The sequence below is a fragment of the Plectropomus leopardus genome, chromosome 9 (assembly GCF_008729295.1).
Source record: "Plectropomus leopardus isolate mb chromosome 9, YSFRI_Pleo_2.0, whole genome shotgun sequence".
In the NCBI taxonomy this organism is placed as follows: domain Eukaryota; kingdom Metazoa; phylum Chordata; class Actinopteri; order Perciformes; family Serranidae; genus Plectropomus; species Plectropomus leopardus.
Window position 1 is genome coordinate 19,465,442 of NC_056471.1, and position 16,487 is coordinate 19,481,928.

Sequence of the window (16,487 nt, forward strand, 5' to 3'; positions counted from 1 at the left end):
AAAACTTTGTTACCACTTTGTCATCCACTGACAGGCCTGTTCTCTGATTGTGTCTCATTAGGCAATCATTATGGTGAATTGTGGCACATTGATGCGCATCGATGATTAAGAGACAGTGATGGTGGACGACAGAGGGCGGAGAGATTGGCAGAAAGCAGCTATGGTTTCGTTAGCACACCTCATGTGAATTAGTTAATATGCTAAATGATGAGCTGTTTTGAAAATTAATGAATGCTTTCAGAGTGATTTATAAGCATAATTCATTATTCAAAGTGCAGCAAATAAACCCTAATTGAAAACTGTGAATTAAGTGATCACACGAATGTATTGTTAGAAGAGCTTGTAACTCACATTCTCATTACTTTAGGGCGACAGAGACCATGAAATCAATTCAAAACTCAGCATGAAATTCAAATCATGGTGAGTCATGAATAACAATAAATCATATTTTATCAAAGCAGACAATTTTAATAAACCCAACAGGTGTACCTGTATTCATGTATAATCATATAACTAACTTAAATTTTGATGTAGGAGCATCAAAAGGCTTAAAAGCAACATTTTTCTTTGTGTTTACTGAATTTTGCAAAAAAAAAAAAAACACACTACCCAGGTATGAAGCTTTAGAATCTGCAGGCACTTTCAACACAGCTGCTCGGCACGGTCTCTCTTGCCAAGTCCTCCTCTCCGTCAGACGTGGATGACTCACTGGAATCCCTCCTGAACTGGTTAGGAACAATAGCTTATTAGGACCCAAATGATGGGCCATGTGTTCTGTTTTCTCAGATTATTGCACGCTGACAAAAAAGTAACATCACACCTGGCTGCCTCTCGAGTAAACAATGCATCAGTTGTCCCGTGGTGGGACTTCTGTTGAAATCCTCTTGTTGCCTTTGTTTGGCTGCCTTCTGGTGTCAATATGTAACTGTAGCCTCTGTAGGGTTCACTTCAATTTGTGTTATTCCTACAAAACATGAGACATGTGGGCATACCAGAAGCTGTAATCAATTTTTTTCAGGGCTGTATATGCATTCTATTTTGTTTATTGTCATTTTGAATGTGCATTTGATTTTCATTTTTTGGTTGTTGGGGGTTGGGGGGTTGTGAAGGATTTTGTTGTCGTAAGATCAGCTGATCATTTCTGTCCTTTTTAACTGGTAGCTGTCCCTCATAATGAATCTAGAAGCGTCAAATATAGTAACCATGTGTGAAGATGCATTTTTAAGATTTACTTATGAGTCAGTGTGGCCAGAGCCTGGATTATTAAAATAGTAGATTATTAAACAAGTATTTCACTGCTGTTTCATAAATCTGGGCTGTCTATGCAGTAGAAAGATGCAACTGATACACACTTTTGAAACTGATGCCATAGGACCACAGAAAATGGGAAAAGGGGCTGTGACATTTTCTTTTGCTCAAGAGGTAGAACACCTACAATGACCAGAAAGCACTGCGTTGCACTGGACCAATAAATGCTCCCACTTGTGAGTGACCTAATGTGAGCTTGGCAAGGAAACAATATGGTGGTTGGCTGGTAACAAAAAACTATCTTAAAATGTAGTTTAACAGTAAGCTAAAATATGTCAAATGTTTCTGAAAACATTTGAGACAAGATGGCATGTCCCACCGGTTGGAGGCCCGGGGAAGACCCAGGACACACTGGAGAGACTTTGTCTCTCAGCCGGCCTGGGAATGCCTCGGGATCCCCCGGGAAGAGCTGGATGAAGTGGCCGGGGAGAGGGAAGTCTGGGCCTCCTTGCTTAGGCTGCTGCCCCCGCAACCAGACTCCGGATAAGCGGAAGAAAAATGGATGGATGGATGGATTTGAGACAAGAAATATGCAATGCAACAACAGAATATTGGTTCATTTTTTTATCAGCGCTGCTTAGTTTTAATGTTTGGTCTAAGTTTTTCCAGCCTTCCCTTTCACAATACCAGAAACAGTATGGCACCCACTTCCTGTGCACAAATTCTCATATTACAAACAGTGCACTAAAATATGTTTCTGAAGACATTTTAGGTGAAAAAAGGGCAAACACAGAGCATTCAATTTAAACAAAGTATCCCATTAAGTGAACACAAGAAAGCCTTAGTATACCATGGTTGTGCCATCAAGTGAAAAGAGCAGAAGAATGTGACTGGCTCTGGGACAATGCATTTTTTTTTAGGATCACTTTTCTTTAAATCTTGAATTAGAGCAATTATTCTAGAGAGTAGGAGGGCATCTTATTTATGAATGACTAGTTTTTAAACAGTAGGCAACATGGCACATAATTTACTACATATGGCTGTATTGTCTGTGTAAAGGCTTGGCTGGGAGAATTATTTATGGAATCCCCACCTCTCGCACCTACAGGAAAATACCCAGTGTGCATGTAAATGTGTGTGTTTGGGTGACAGTTGTAAATTCAGCATGTGCATCTGTAGCTGACTATTGCTAGTCATTGTTGCCATCCGTGGCCTACTGTGAAATAATTGTCTGCTTTAGACTCAAACATGGGGTTTCATGCTAATCTGACTTGTTTTCTCATTATCCTCCCTCCAACCCTTCCCCTTCTCTCTCGATCTGCTCATTATCTGTTGTCTCGTTTTCACCTCACTTTGTCCTCATCCTTCTTCTCTCATTTGTCTTTATCCCTCTTTCTCTTTCGCCATCTCTCTGTCTCCCTCTCCAGCCCAGCGTCGTCCACAGCGGTGCAGCTCATTGCTAACTAGGCTGCCTCCAAGCCCACAGGTACGCCCCCCCCCCCTCCCCTCCTCCACTTCATGCTCTATTTTTAACTCCACTCTGCAGGATCCTTCCCCATGATTCTCTCTCTCCAACCTCAACTCACAACTCTGTCAGCACCTTTCTACCATTTCAGCCAAGTGGTAGGAGCCTGTGGACCAATACCTATTTATTAATTTATGTCCATGCTTGCTTTTTTCTTTTTTTTTGTTTTTTTGATGAAGCACTGCCTCAACTTCAGTTTGAATATCTAAGGGCACAGTTGTTGTTTCCAACACGTTGAATGCTCATTTCTAGCTGGCTACCTATCTATTTTTTACATCATATTATAGATATAAATGTAGTGTATCAGATATGAGGCATGTGTGAAATGATGACAAAATAGTAGTGAGTTGAGGTTTGGGACAGGAGGGGATGAAAGGGGGAGGAATGATATAACCAAGGTCATGACTCAAATCCACAACGTTTTAAGTGACTGTAATGCACCAAAACCGGTTGAGAGACACACTGACTTAAATGACTGGATTAGCAGCGGATACGTTCATTCATGTCTAAAGTGGTTTGCTTTGTTAAGCTGCCACCTTTGCCTTGCATGGAGCCTGGCAGCCTTCTCAGCACCCCTGCTGAGTGGAAACATAATGCACTTGTTGGACTGTATAGCTGGAGTCCGCAGCCTTGTCAGCTCTCCTTTTCCATTCTCTTGTCTTTTTTAAGACGGCTTGACTGGCTTTTCCTGGTGCATATCCTCCTGACAAGAGCTTATAACCTTGCATGAGTACCATGTTCCTGAAACTCTTTGTGTTTGGGTGGAAAAAGCTTGTTGACATTGTTATATACATGTTGAGTGGTTGTGCGGTTTTCTAACGTTAAAAAATTGTTGATGTTATTTACACTCCTGTGATGGTAAAGAATAGCTTGGAATGGACTGGATTGTTGACTTTTCCTTTGTGACATTTTATTGTCAAGACTTTTGTATATATATTATTATATATATATCATATATTGAATGCATTTTGGCAAAAATTAGTTATTAAAAAAATTTTTATGATAGAGAATCACTTTATTAGGAGATGATACAGCTCGTAGATGCAGCTCTATAGCTTTTCAGGTTGCGCAGGGGTTCTGTCTCATCACATTGTTGGCGGTCCGGCTTTAGACATAAAGTAAGATAAATCATGCAACACTGACTTTCATAGATATGCTTCCTATTTAGTGGTTGCCATCCTTGGGCCTGTAAAGCCCAGGTTAGACCAAAGATTTGTGACAGTATAAGTTAAAACCTACAACTACTTGCAATGCGCTCATCTCCAAAATTCTGATAACCTGTTTACCCCCAGTTTTATAGAAAAGAATGCCTTTTATTGTCACGGTACAAAGAGTATACAACGCAAATTATGAGCGCCATATCTGATCAGGTGCAAGTAACATAGAGAGGACACGCAATTTAAAAAGCAGTGCCACTAGATGACACGGTGTATCGTCTCCATAGCAATGTCTCTTTCTACTTTTGTTTTAAGTTCCGGCGTTTCAGGCTTATTTTTTATTTTTTATACTGAATATAAATTGTAGCTTGAAGTGTTAATGATGTTAGTGATAGTAAGATACTGGCTACAGTTGCATTTTTAGTGGAGATGAAATGGTAAAAACATAATGAAAACATCCTTAGCTTCATATGTGCAATCTTTTCAACAAATGCACCAGAGTAATTTTAATATCCCACACTGACTAATAAGTCAATGAGTATGTGTGTGACATTTGCACATAGAGCAAGCAGCAGCAGCAACCAACCAACCACCCAGCACCGACACACCATGAGGACATAGTCTGACATACTGTACGTGTCAACAGCAGCGGTGATGTAAATGAGATGAACTGGAGCTCAGAGAGGAGTTGTTAGAGAATACCACAGTAAGCAAACATGCCGTTGGCTTTCAGTTTGTAACTGACTTAGCCAGCTGACTTCACTACAAGCTCATTGGCTATTAAAACGAGTCGTGCCTTACATTCTAAAACCAGCCGCTTGGGACATGAAAGAGCTGCAGATAACACCATCAGCCAGCCTCGGTCGAGCTGAGATGAGCCAGTTCACGCCGCTCCAAAACGTTTCACGACAATGTTCTAACAAGTTTTCCTCTTGTCCCAATTTTTGTTCTGACTTGTGATTTAGGCTTAAAGGAGGAATATAAAATAAAATATATTTTTCCTATGAACTAGGGCTTGGTTTCCATGGTTACACAGTTTATTTTTGATGTGAAGCATTTACATTTAATATGAACTTGATCAAGGTTGTCTTTGATACAAAAGGGAGGAGGGACAGACAAAGAAAAAAAAAAGAATATAAAAGAGATTGAGGCTCATTTAAAAGTCATTGAAGCCAGACTTTTGCTTATTGGCACTCATTGTTTGATTTTAATGATGCCCTCTCAAGAACGGATTACTCTTTATATACCTGCTGACTCAAAGATGAATTTCCATTCTATTGTGTGATACAGGCAATTGAAAGGACCGGCCACATCTGAGGTAAATAACATTTTGTCAGCCTTAACAACATAGTCCAACTCGATAATGATCCTTGTCTGTGTCCCCAGACGTGGCATTTAGGACTGAGGACAGACCTGTCTTGCAGCATTCCTCCCTGATTTTCCCATGCAGAACCTACACAGGTATACAGCTCTGAGAGAATCCATTTGTCAAACTCACAGTCCTTCACGCCTATAGACAGCAGCTGTCAATGGGAGGCTTTTGAGTTATTATGTGCCTTACCAAAAGAAGCGTGCGGCCTGTTTTTCGAGAGGTTTCTGAAGGATTTCTACACACATAGGAAATCAAAAATACACACACACATTAACTTCCTGCCTCCCGTTGAGGCACATCACACACTCTCCAAGTACTTAGCTTTTGCCTGTCAAGGAGGTACACTCTGCAGCAGATGCAATAGGCCAAGCAGTGGCATGCTGAGATAATGCACACAGTAACGCTGCCAAAGTTGTGATGTTGCATGCAGCACTGAGTGAATGAACAGCAATCATTTCAGTCCACTCCAATGCTTTGGAAATAGTGTTTACAGCCCTTTCAAATTTTAAAAATTGCTCAGTTGGAGCATGTCATATAAACATGTCCTTTAAAAATCCTGTGTAGATGTGGAATGCCTTTTTGCTATGTTGTTCCTCGTTGGTCAATACAGCAGGAAGGCCACTTTTAACCCTTTGAAACATGGACAGACTTCAGTTTTCTTGTGCTGCATTCAGACTCATTTCACGAGCTGAAAGAGTCTTTGAAATCTGAGCAAATTAGTTTTCCTTTTGAAAGCATGGGGCAAAAAAGCAGTGAGCAACTTAGTAAAATATGTCCCATAAATTGCAAGAAATTAGTGACAAGAAAATAACCTAAAACTTAGTTTCAGAAAAGAGGGGGAGGTAATTAGAAAATTATCCCCCCAAAATTGGAAACAGAACATGTCCACAGAACTATATTTATATTTTTTAATTCAAAATTATGTTACAGAAAAATATATTAGAAAATATAGAATATGAATACATTTTCAGTAGTTTTTAATTCATTTTATTTATATATATTTATATTGTTTGTTTTTTAAACTTTTTCATATATATATGTATATATATATATATATATATATATATAATATAATATATATATATATATATATATATATATATATATATATGTTTTTCTATTTTCCTCCTTTCTTTTTTTTGTGCTCATTTGACTTTTTTGCTTATTTCCTGCTAATTTTTGGGCCATGTCTTTTGCCCAGGTTTCAAAGGGTTAAGCTAACTTAAGCACTTTGAATGACTTGGACATATTTTAGGTGACAGCAGGAGGGAGACCCAAGTAGCAGTATTAGCATGAGCTTTGTAAATTGGCTCTCCTCTATGAGCCACAAGGGTCTCTCTGTCTCTCATCTTTCTGCTCCACTTCTGCTTCCCTCTTTGCTGCTCTCCATCTTGTTCCTCTGATGTCTGTTTCTCAGTCATCTTCATTTACTCCCTCCTTTTTTTGAGCCTGGCAAAAGCATAAATAGATTATTAATACTAGAGAGGCAAGTTTTTTTTCCCTTTTCTTTTTCCCGCTCATTGCATTTCATTTCCCTCTTTTCTCCGCTTGTCTCATCCCTCCTCCCCCCTTTGGTGAATGCCTTCTGACAGCCGTGGTACCCTGCAGCCGGCCTTGGCCAGGTATAGAGCTAGATTAAAGGTTTCCAGCCAGAGCTCTCTTTTCAAAGATGCCTTCTGCTGCATCCCTGCTCTCCATGGGCACTCAGTTGTCCCTGCCAGGCAGATGGAGAGAAAGAGGGTAAGGGAAGGAGAGGAGGAAGAAAAGGAAAGGAAAGGCAAAAGGTGGAGGAAAGATTACAAGAGACAAACAGTAAATAGAGAAGAGTGAATGAGATCTTGAAAGTTTGCCTAACTCAAGATCCAGAAGTTGCATCTGGCCTCTATAGATGATCAAAAACGTTCAGCATCCAGGTGTGTGCAGCAAGAGGAAGTGATGTGCTTTCACTCCGCTTCCAGTTTGAAGCTCCTCTTATACATCCCTACTCAGTCTGGAGGTCGCCACGGGACATAAAGGAGCTTTTGAAAGTGTTCCTGACATGTTTTCATCATCTGATGTCTCGGAGTCACACTGAGGTCTGGGTTCAGTAAAAGAAGTAACATCTTGTGCCTTCCACAAAATCCACTGAACCTCATCCCTCAAGGTGAAATTTAAATGGCTTGTTCAGCTTCAGCGCCCAATCAAGTCAGGCCTCATGTCCTCATATGTTTAGTCTGGATTTGTTTTTATCAGTTTGCCACAATGTAAGCAAGCTGCTCTCGCTCACATTGAAACATATGGATCAAAGAGCTGAACATCTTCGTCTCGTTAAAACACAAGTTTGATCTTGAGAAAAACAAGTTATTTCAAGGAAGGTAACACATGGAGATGACATTCACTTGTTAAAGCATCTTGTTCCTGGATAAATTCTACATTCTTCTTATTCAAACTGATCAATAGGATGCGCCGAGTCCCCACTTTAAATGATATTGGCTTCCCACACAGCAAATATGTCTTACTTGTCCTCCACTATGTGGCAGATCTCCAGAGTTAACTCAAAATAGTCTTCTGCTTCAGCTTCCAAACGCTCATACAAGCAGTTACTAGACCAAATCAAAACACAGCGTCCTGCTTTCAAGTCCAAACAGACATATTTTAGCTTCTGTCAGAAAAGTCATTTCCGGGGAATAATTGAAAACTTAAAGCGTAAAAGAGATATCGCGTTCTCCGTCAGAATGTAATCGATTTGTTTCTTTAAAATAACCATCCATGATAGCGTTCTCCTCAGTGATTTGAGGGAGGACAAGCGGGCTCTATAGTATACCTACATAAATCTTATCTGAAGACAAGCAGGATAATGCACTGTAGGCCTGAGCTGGGAGATTTAGCCTCTGGATGCTGTGGTGACAGGAGATACTGAGGGGAGGCAGTGCAGGCAGTAAAACAACTGACAGTTGGTCATTACGATAGACGCAGGTGGGCCAAAAATCAATCATGCCAAGACTGGCCTGGACTGTGACAGATGCCTGACGTCTGCTTGATGAAGAGCTCTGCTGTTCCTCTGAGTGATGAGGAGGAGAAGAGGGGAATGAAAGGGGAGAGAGGAGCGAGGGAATTAGGATGAGTTGGAGGATAAGCAAGAGGCATCCAAGAGAAGACAGTAATGAAGCACTGAATCAGGGAATCAGCAGGAAAGTAGCAAAAGGGTTGAAGTACTGTATATGTTAATGAGTAGATGGGGGGGTCAGGAATCAGGAGGACATCAGCATTTCCTTGAGTAAAGGGGGAATAGACGAAAGGGGAAAAATGAAGTTAGTAAAAGTAAGTAAGTAGGGGCAGGCCAGGAGACCTAAGACATTTTCTTCCCAACCTCTGAAGTCAAGCTGTCATTGGATGTGGCTGCAGTTACCGTAACAGCACTCAAACAGCGCTGCGCACAAGTTTTAGAGCAGGCCGGAGTGCGTGTTTTGACAACACCTTTATAGGCTATTTCATGGTGTCTGCTCTAACTGTATGAGAAAATATCTCAAGTGTGAAATGCCACTGCATTATTGGCCCACGCTCAATAACTTAGAGCACTTTATTTAATTTTTTTTGTCAATTTTCTACTCATTTAAAAAATGTGTATATCAAGGGGAATAACTCCGGAATAACGTCTGGATTGTAAATGCACTTTTAAAGGTCGGTCAAAGTCTAATGAGATTCATTTTAAACAGTTTCTAGTGCATTTACTGAGGAATAACCTGAATCCAAAGACATTTATTTCATCATACAAAAAGCTTAAACTTCTCGGGATGACTGCTTTTATGGATTGAAGGGTCGTGAAATGAAGGGTGAAATGAAGGGTCAACAATGGGTAGCACACACTTGTTGTTGCATTCTTTGTCATTTTAACAACCATGTCTGCGATTCTAGGTAACACAATACAAAACACATCCTTGCTGATGCTAATATCCTCTGCTGCAATCTCTCCCGGCAGATTGAGGATCTTTTTAATATACAGGATGCATTGTTGAGCTTGTATCTGTGTGGGACCCCTTCCTTTTTCCGTAGTACAATGAAATGAAACTGGAGCAAATGGAGGCGAATGAATTGTCGCGGTGAGCAACAGCCCTGTGGCAAATGGGTAAACATGTTTACAGAGCATTAAGAGTACTTATCTGGTGCATCAATGTCAGCCTGAGCATTCCACAGCAAGGCCACCAGACAAAATATGAGCAAACAACTTTTAGATTAGTGTTTGGGCTGTCAGGGTAGAACAGAAAATGACCTACCTAAGCCTTTCTACTCCTGTCATGGTGCAAATGTCCTGAATCACCATTACAGCTGGCTCTGTGCTTGTGAAGGCGCTTTGATTAGCAATTAATTTGCCAGACAGAATGTTGGAACTGTATGTTTCTGCCACGGATGCGTTACATTTGCATATTATCATGTAACCGTGCTGTGGTTGATGTGTGGTTAGGTTTAGGCACAAAAACTACTTGGTTATGGTTAGGACAGAAATTATTTTTGGTTTAAAATTCCCAGTTTGGGGGGCAAGGGTTTTTTAAGGTAAGGGTTTGCTCACTGGAAAAGCAGCATAGTACCAGAAAAAATAATAGCTGTTTGTGCCACTTTCCTGGCAGGAAATGTAGTGATGTGTTGGTAAAAAATAATCACATTTGGTGGCACTACGCCTACTTTAAAAACAGCAATGGGTCGCTAAAAATCACCTGAATTCTGGTGCTACAAAGCCACTGGGATAAAGAGCTATAGATTGCTAAAAATAATTTTTAAAAAAGCCACAGGTCAGGGACTTAAAAGCAGCTAGTAAATGAACCAGGGTTTACTGAAAAACACCCACATTTAGGGGCTAAGAAGCAGCTGGAAACACAACAATCAGTACATTTACATGGACATGAATAATCCACTTACGATTGGGTTTTTTGAGTTTTCCCTTCATTAGTTTGAGCGTGCAAACAGCATATTCCCTTTATGAGAAACCTGAATTTGCTAGCTGGAGTTCACATAAAGAAACTGTGGTGAATATGCAGAATTTGAATAACATCATTTCTCTTGTGCTCATGTAAACGCCATATCACGAAAATGATTAAAACGCGGATAAGCCTCATTAACAAGTTATTCATTCATGTCCATGAAAATGCATTGCATGACTTGACAAAAATCAGCAGCTTTTGTTTGTTGATCTCAAACAGTGGTTTCCACCTTGGCGGGCGTTTTTCCTAGGTGTCACGCCATCCCCACCCACCTTCTTCTGGTGACTTGGCTGGTTAATTTGAGGGATTATTGATTATGACAGTCTTTGTTCATAAACATGCTATCATCCCAGGAGCCTGCAGTCACTTCAGCATGCCTTCCTTTCAAAGCTCCTTAAGTTCAAGTGAACAGGTGGGCCCACACCCCAACCTGCTAGGTAAAGCCGAAGGGGAAATGTTTAGGTCAAGCGGAATTAGTCTTCTCACACAACACGCATGAATACACTGCTCATACAGCATGATGAACAGGATGTATGTGTCAAGAGAAAAAGCCTCAAACCAAGGTCTGCCTTTTAAAAAGTCACGAGGTCATTGGCTACTGAACCAAGACTTAAGAAATTTAAAGAAAGTGACTAGGGCATGCAATCAGTGCTGAATATGAATAATATATTACGGAAAAGATTGTGGAGGTTTTTTAAGTTGCTCATCCCTGAGGTCTGAAGTATGCATAAATGATCCCTTTGCTACTACCACCACCACTACTACTACTACTACTATTACTACTACTGTATTTTACAGTTAATACTCACTCTTTGACAGTGCTATTCCTATGGAAATAAATGTGCTGCTTGGCCTCATTTTGATATTAAACTATAAATTTGTAGTATTGGTCACCAGTTACTGGATAGTTGAAAGGACAGTAAAAGGCAGGAGTGTAGTCTTGACAGGTGCTCAGTAGCAAATGAAAAACTCTACTGATACAGTCAGTTATGGTTGAATAAAATGGATCTAAACAGAGCGAACAGAGTTTCACACATCATAAAGGAGTTTCGCACATGATATAATTCAAATGAGATAATATCTTTATATATATGCAAATTGACAGTCATGCTGTATGGTATGCCTAAATGTAGATAGTTTAAAAAAAAGGAATTTCCCTCTTCTGTGCTTGTTAAAGGTAATTTGTGTCTCTGTGTGAGTGATCACGAGAACCTGGCAGTATTGGCAAAGTAGCCAAGTCGTGCACTTGTACGGTCTTTGCTCAGGATTCACACGGCTGTGTATTCATACCCATCGAAATAGAGCGAACTTCACCTTTGACTGACAGAGAAAAGCAATGTCTCTGCCTCACCATGTCTATTACTGACAAGAAAAAAACATTTCATCTGCAAAAATACTACCTCTCTACCTTTTATCACTATTAGTGAACAATATAAGCTGTCAAAGTCTACTGTGAGACTCCTTTGCCCATGTTGACGGTGTTACAGAGCCGATAGTGATGGCAAACCTACTGACATAATGAAGTCTGTCTGCAAAATGTGACTTGAGACAGTGTTGTGCAATGGTGGAAACCCCTCAAACCTCACCAAGCACCTCAGTAACGGACACAAGGACCTCTTCAAATGTATTTAGTACGCACTATGGGTCTCTTGGTTTTGTAACAAAATGTTACCAATGCTTGTGGACATATTTGATGTTATTGGGGTTAGGGTATTGAGTCAGTAGCATTGTAATTTTAAGTATCGAGTAAAATCACTGAATTTGGTATTGGTACCAAATTCAAAATTTTGGTGTTGTGACAAAACTGTGACATTAGCTCTCATATTTGTTTTAATATACTGCAAATGTTTTTTTTGCCATCCATCTGTTTATGTTTAGAAGTGCTGCACACCGCTTAATATGATATCCTGAAAAGTCTATACTACTCGTGTTGTAGACTCCATACTCTTTCAATCTCTATTTATTTCTTCTCAATAGGATACTTAATCACCTTCCTACCTCTCGTCTATGTCCTCTACCTCTTCTCTTTCATCTCCTGCTTTAATCAAGCATCCTATCATAGACCCAGGAGGACGAGGGATAATGAGATTAGGCCCGTACATGTTTACACATTCTGATTTACATTGAGCTCTCCCTGTCTTTCTCTGTCTGACCCATATTTTCTCTATCAGCCTCCTCCGTGCTTTTGCTTTTTATGTCTCTAGCTTTCCTCACAGGCTCTATCTTTCTTTCTCTCTCTCTCTCTCTCTTTCTCTCTCTCTCTCTCTATCTTTCCTACTTGTGTTGCTTGCCTTTTGCTGCAGTGGCACTGTGTACACACAAGCTTTATTCACCAATAACCAGTAATGCTTTCCACTCTATACACCAATGAGGTTTTAATTCCAACACTGCAATGTCAGATGTGATTATTTCAGTTCAGTTGTCAGTCTCATACATAATCTGTCATTCTCACTGTTTTTCTTGTTTTGCATGGGGTTGCAGTTGTGTTGAAGGTATGCAAAAAAATTCACTGGGGGACTTTTTTATGATGGAGCTGGCGCCTTTAGGCGTGTGCTTGTGTTTGTGCATGCATGCCTTGTATGTGTGCGTGTATGTGTGTGTGTGTGTGTACTGTATACAGTGACTGATCATGTTGAGCACTTCTCTTCCAGTCATCAGTCATCGAGACTGTCTTCGGTGCAGCCTCCCTTCATGTCACCTGATAGTCTGAGAACCACTCAATTTTTACACAGTGGTGCAGAGCCATCCAAACAGGAGGAGAAAAAGAAAGTTATTGAGGCTACAACTAATGCAATGTGCAGAGTCCCAGGTATTACCTGCCAACCCTTGCAAGAAAGCATAAGGTCTTTGCAATAGGGGAAATGAAATTATAAGTGCTTAGCAGGAGGGCGTTATTGATCTAGTGTGACAGAGATAAGGTGAGTGAGCCAATTCCAAATGTCTGTAATCCTAAATGACTTCCGTGGTACTCAGGGGATGTGAGATACTCATTTTACATAATTGACCATATCTACATAATTGACCAAACCTAAGCAGCACAGTAATTTGGAATGTCTCTTAAAGGCTTGCTTCGTGATCCAAATGTAATCAAAAGTGGCACACATCAAAACACCGAAACCTGCTATCACTCTCAAATTGGCTAGACTTTTGATACATTTTGTTTTTCCAAAAAGATTTCTCATCTATGTAGAACTAAATGTGAAAATATCTGTAATTCAGATAAAGTCTGTTCTATAAAGTAAAGGGGAAAAGTAGTAAATTATACAGTTGAAAGGGATAGTTTAGATTTGTTTGAAGTAGGACTTTTTTTAGGTAGCTAAAATATGTTTTTTTGGCTCCTTCACAGGGATACATTGTTAAGCTTCTGTGTCGGACTCCAGCATGCTTTTCCAAACTGGGAGCGTGTTGACTGACATTTAGTGTATGTAATACATTGACTATGGATAAGTTCTCCATACAACCTCACTTCAAAAATATCCAAACTATCCCTTTAATTTCAACCATTTGTATTTCGTTCGCTGGTTTTCTTTGTTAGGTCTGTTTTTTAACAGGTCTGTGCTTGTTCTCCATATCAATCTTATAATCCAGTTTGAATTTCAGGTAGAAAATGAATATAAGCAACGAAATAATAAAGTTTGTGGGCTGTAATCAAATAATCTAGCTCTGTGCGACTAAACTCCCACGTCTTGCCCTCTACCTTGGCTATGAAGTCTGGTTCAGACACACAAATTGTGTTCTGTACATCTCTTGCTTCACACTACTGTTTCAGTGAGCCATTTTAAATCCACCCCTGCAATTCATTATAAAGTAAAACACATAATATTAATGGCTTTGTGACAGACACCAGTGATGTAGCAGCAGCATGGGGACCCGCTAACTGTTAAGAGCTAATGTCTATGTGTCCCATATGGGCTGTTTTTTTTAAATGAACAGCAACACAACAAGGCATCCTGTGGCGTCTGGAAACAAACTGCTCTGCTAACTGTGATACAGTCTGCTGCGACCAGGCCACCAGTGTTACAGGAAACCAAAGCTCAACTTGTTGCACATCATTAGGGGGAAAAAACTGTTCCCGTGATCCGAAAGATTGTGACAGCTGACAACGAGCTGCATGCTGTAATGCTGGGCAGCTACTCAAGCAGAAAACACGAACGTGACGTTATGGAAACAAGTTTTTAAAGCTGGATTTGACTCCAGGATTCAGACAGCCATGCTAGGAAAGCCTTTCAGATCAAGTTAGATGAGTATTACAGTGTTGTCGTGAGACATTGGTTTGGCTTACAGAGAGAGTGCTTGGCGTTGGATAGTGTTGCTCTTGTGTTTTCTGCTATGTGTTGGATGTTTTGGACGATTTATGATAGATTCTCGTGACTAATAGGGTTGTCCATCTGCTCTTTTCCATTCTTATTTTTTTTTTATCTTCTTTTGATGGCTCTAGTAATATCCTTTTTCTTTTTAGCTGTGAACAGCAACTTCATAGCTCGCTCTGTCAGTTGATCAGTCCACACAAATTTCTCCACCCTTTAGTGGCCATAGTTTTTGCACTAAGAGGCTGAAATTTGGCATTATCGTCAAGTGTGTGTGTGTGTGTGTGTGTGAAGGTGTTTGTTTTTGTTCATACCAACTGGCTTAAAGAGGGCAAGGCAATGGGGCCTATTGCAAAAAGGTGCATGACTTCACCCCCAATCGATTCACTGAATTGCTCAAGATTTTTTTGGAAGATTAGTTATGAGCCAAAGGATAGCTGATCATCTGCTCATGCCTATAGAGACAAAAGGCAAAGGATCATACTCTGAAAATCTCACCCACCAGAGGGTAAAACTACTGGCGCCACAATATGCAAGTAAGGGCTGAAACATTAGATATCAGCGTATCAAAGAATAATTTTAACACCTTATGTCTTCCAGAGAGGAAATGTTAGACTGACAGAAACTCAGTATTGTCAGTCTATCTTAGTGTGCCTTTTCCTTACCTTGTATATCATGGACAAATGATCCTACTAAATGGCCAGAAGTGAAATACTTTGATATTTACAACTATTTTGTGGAATCCCCAGGTAAGATCATCATTTAACCAAACGAAAATCAAAACCAGGTATTAAATAACTTAGTCAACTTCAGCCTCTTTGTCTGGCCGAATCAGCGAAATGCTTGCTGCATGTAAGCACACTAAGAATCTGGATCCCACAGTTCTCTCATATCTTCCCCCTAATGGCTCACGTCTTATTGCTTTAAAGCTCACTTTTTCAGTAAGTCAGCCTATAAAAACCTAATTATGGATTCTTTATCATGTTGGTGGTGCATCCCACCACAAAGCAGCTTATAGGCATTTTTCTGTTGTTTTCTAGCAGATATAAATGACAAGTAGGCACCTTCAGGCAATATAAAGTTAATGGAAAGCCATGAATTGTTTTCCCTTCTGGTTGGGGCGTGACCAAAATTCGCTCTGTCTCCATTGGCAGAAAGGGACAACGCCTGGATGCATTGGCATAGGTGGTCGCAACTATTTCAAATTGGTACTTGTTTGTAGTTTGTAGGTTGTGCACTGACAAATTACACCATATTTCAACAGTTTACAATAAACTACATGTGCTGCAAGGTCCTCCCAGACTGACCAGACCGACTTTATTTTTCAAGCTCAAGTTTCCCCCAGACATCCAACTATTTTTGACAAATTGGTTGTGCATGTTTTAGTCTGCTAATCCTAATGAGGTTCCCCAAAGCCCCTAAATGCATCTGACTTCTATAATGTTCCAATATTATCTAATATAAATTATGGTTTGGCAACATTACTGGCAAGATAAACACTGTAATTATAACAAATGGTGTTAAAGGGCTCTGAAAGCCATTAAAATATCTGTTTATACTTGTCAATGTTTTATATAAAATCCAGACTCGCAGTTTAGCTGCAAAGGTCAAATACAGTTAGAAGGATCATTTTGTCTGAATATATTTTAGTCCTTTTAATTGAAATTCTTCTCATTACTTGTGTTGCATAGCTTTGTACAGTAGTGTCTGTCTTATTTTCAAAAATGAGTTATATACTGTGGATAACAAACTTGGACTAATCTGGCAGCACATGGATCACTCCTGCTTCCATCCAAATGCCATTCTACTAATATATGAACAGGTGGAAAGTGATCATTTTGTTGTTTGTTTTTTTTTATTTCTCTCTTTCTGGCAGTACAAACAAGCACAGTGGTAGTCACTCTTTAGATTTGGCTCTGTGTC

General features: G+C 39.9%; 1 protein-coding gene across 2 annotated transcripts in view; it reads left to right on the plus strand.

Moving 5' to 3' along the window:
• mid2 (midline 2) overlaps positions 1–16,487 on the plus strand; it is a 175,970-nt gene that overhangs the window by 36,512 nt on the left and 122,971 nt on the right. The window contains exon 2 of one of the 2 annotated variants that reach the window (XM_042493808.1): positions 2,676–2,734. The exons of the other annotated variant lie outside the window; for it this stretch is intronic. The gene's annotated coding sequence lies outside the window, so the exon portion shown is untranslated. The remainder of the gene's footprint in view (positions 1–2,675; positions 2,735–16,487) is intronic. 2 annotated transcript variants of the gene reach the window in all.